The sequence below is a fragment of the Haematobia irritans genome, chromosome 2 (genome assembly GCF_050003625.1).
Source record: "Haematobia irritans isolate KBUSLIRL chromosome 2, ASM5000362v1, whole genome shotgun sequence".
In the NCBI taxonomy this organism is placed as follows: domain Eukaryota; kingdom Metazoa; phylum Arthropoda; class Insecta; order Diptera; family Muscidae; genus Haematobia; species Haematobia irritans.
The window spans coordinates 163,408,668-163,411,981 of record NC_134398.1 but is presented as its reverse complement, the minus strand read 5'-3'; positions in this window follow the sequence as shown (position 1 = coordinate 163,411,981).

Here is a 3,314-nt window from a genome sequence, read left to right as displayed (position 1 = left end):
CGACGGGCTTTTTGGGCAGCAAATAAATCAATGACTTCTTCAGTCGGCACATTTATTCGGCGATGAACCGACATTAATGCCAATCCTTTGAGTCTACTCTCGCTAGTCGAATTTCTTAGATACGTCTTTAATCTCTTCCATGGCTGAATAAGGAGGTTGAATCACGATAACAAAAACAACAAATTTCAATATGTTGTTTACAATTTTAAAAAGCATAGACCAAGAAAATATAGAGACACACCTTGATAATTCACCATGGTTTTGTTTATTTGCAGTGCGCAGTCATTCCACTCAATTGCGCAGTCAAGTGACTCAATTTCTTTTTGGAAAACGAGAATAACCGTATAAATTAGTAAATTTGCATTACATAAAAGGTGTAGATGAATAGTATTTTATAAACTTTCACAATATTTGGTGTTTCAACGAGAGAACAAAGGAAAGAAAACAAATTAAAGCCAAATTAAAGAATCACTCAATTGCAGACGAAAAAGAGCCATCTACGGTGTGCAGACAAACTACAGCGCTGTGAATTCACTTGAGATGTCTATACCTTCCTTGGTCTATGTAAGAAGTCAAAATCAGCTGATAAAAGAATCGTATGGCATTGGTAAAAGTGGCAATTATTTATTCTTTCAATTGTCCTGAAAAAATAATTCAAATCCAGAGAAAAATAAAGGTTCAAATTTAATTGCGTCACCTATGAGTTATTGTGAAGTGGATAATTCATTCGAAGAACGCCGATATGAGACCAAAGTTAATAATGGAAGTCAGTCAAATGGATATTCGCCATCTATTAACAAAAACAGTTTATGATGCAGTTTAAAAACTGATGTGCGTGGTATTTTGGGTCTGGAATATGTTATCAAGATACTCAAGTCATCTTTGAACAATTCTCCAGCTATGAATGCGCGAGTTTGTTTGAGATGCATTTGCTATGCAGTGTCATTTGGAGAGCTGCAATCACCATAAACATATGATTTTGACATCTTAAAATTTGGTCGAAATAAAAAAATTGTAATCATATGGCCTCATGATTTAACCTTCTTGTTCAGCCATGAATCTCTTCATTGTTGAAAATGAACGTTCGGATGAGCACGTAGTAACTGCAGGGATGGAAAATGCAGTACTATAGTACTTTTTTCAAAAGTTTTTCACCCCGGTCAGTAACGTAGTACCTCCGCGAATGATTTAGTACCTTTTGTGTAGACATTTTTGAGTCGATATCAGATTTATGGTACAATAGCTTTGACAAAATATTTTAATATTTTGAGAAAGTCTTTATCAACCTTATTTGCTAATAGTCTTTTACAAATATGGCAAAACAGACATGTTCATGTGGGAAGAAAATCTCGATTTTGTAAAAGACATAGTCAAAAACAGGATTTTATTGAACTTCAAGAATGTTTTAGTCGAAAAAAGAATGCGATTCTATATTATCGATTTTTTATTTCGGTAGAAAATGTTGTCAACATTTTATTTCTATATAGACTTTTTGCAAAATTTCATTTTTATATAAAATTTTGTCAAAATTTTATTTTTATATAAAATTTTGTCAAAATTTTATTTCAATTGAAAATTTTGTAAAAATTTTATTTCTATAGGAAATTTTTGAAAAATTTTATTTCTATAGAAAAAATTTTGCAAAATTTTTTCTCTATAGAATTTTTTTGCAAAATTATTTCGGCATAAGCCGGCTATCATACAAAACCTTTTTTCGGAGGGTTCAAGTGTGGTTCATTGTTGGGTTTAATGAACTGCCTGAATTTATTCTGATAATTGGTTGATAGTTTTGCTGCAAATAGAGGATGCTGATAAGGAATGTGGTAATTCCGAAACCATCCAACCATCTTGCAGTCTATAGGTCTTTGCCCAAATAAATTTGACAAACATTCTTTTCCTCTGTTGGTTAAACTACACTTGTAGTTTAATCAATGTATGGTTTTAAGCTGCAACAAAAAAACAACAATGCTTAAAGATCAAAACCAACAATAACAAAAGAAAACGAATGGAAAATTTTATTTCTATAGAAAATTTTTGCAAAATTTTATTTATATAGAAAATTTTGTCAAAATTTTATTTATATAGAAAATTTTGTCAAAATTTTATTTATATAGAAAATTTTGTCAAAATTTTATTTTCTTTAAAAAATGAGTCTCTTGACAATAATATTCAAGTGAAATTTTTGTTGAAATTTAGTAACAAGTACCTTTCCGATCAAAAAATACCTTTTTTGTACTTTCTTAAAAATTGTATTTTCCATCCCTGAGTAACTGGCAAAGTGACCAAAATTTTTAAAATATGCACGTTTGGAAATATCTCTTTATTGCTTCCATCGCTAAATTAGGCAGGTTCTTTTCGCAGGTTTTGCTCCATTTCATTTACACACGTGTGTTTGGCTGTTTCGTTGTTGTTCTATGGCCAAACAAAGCGAGTCATGTTCACAAAAAGAACAACAAACACACATAAAAAGCAGAAATACATTTTCCAAACATGAAATTTGTGGTGCGAGAACAAAAACAATTTGTTTTTTTCGACCGTCGTTTGACGGGCTTTTCAACTAGTATTCTATGATTTGTGCAAGTTTTATAGGTAAGCATTTTTCAAAATAAAACCTCCAGCTTTTCTTCAACATCTTCGATAAGATTTTTCTATGCAGCTAAAAATATATATTTATTTATATCAAAATATTCATTCATTTCGGGGGGGGGGGGGGGGTTTGATCCCCCTCATCCACCCCCCCTGAATTCGGCCTTGTTTCGATCTGTTACAAACGGAATGGTAAACTTATTATACCCCCATCAAAATTCTATGTTGGTGTGTATAAAATACAAAATAAGAGTTAATGGAACTGGTACTATAACTGATATACGATTTTAAATCGAGACAGACTTACAATAAAATACAATGCTTTTATACAAACAAAATATGTTGTTATATTAAACTAAACTGTAATATAATATAACAAAAAATATTCTAACATTTATAAGGCCTCATGTACGGTATTACCCTGAATTATACTTACCAATTGATAACTTCATGGATATGGTAAAGGTATGCAACGATAACACCGTACTCATATAACAGTTGATGCAAAGTTGTAAGCGACATATAGATGTCACCAAAGTCGTTAACAGATAACACTGTTTTGTGGGAAATTTATGTAGCATATTTTAGGGATGAAAATATTTATATGGAACTTACTTAAGGGAAATTTGTATAACAGTTTGTGGGGGATGGAAATTCCGTTTTATACAATGTTTGCTAGCATTGTATATTTTGCCTTCATATTTGCTTAACAAAGGATGATATACAGT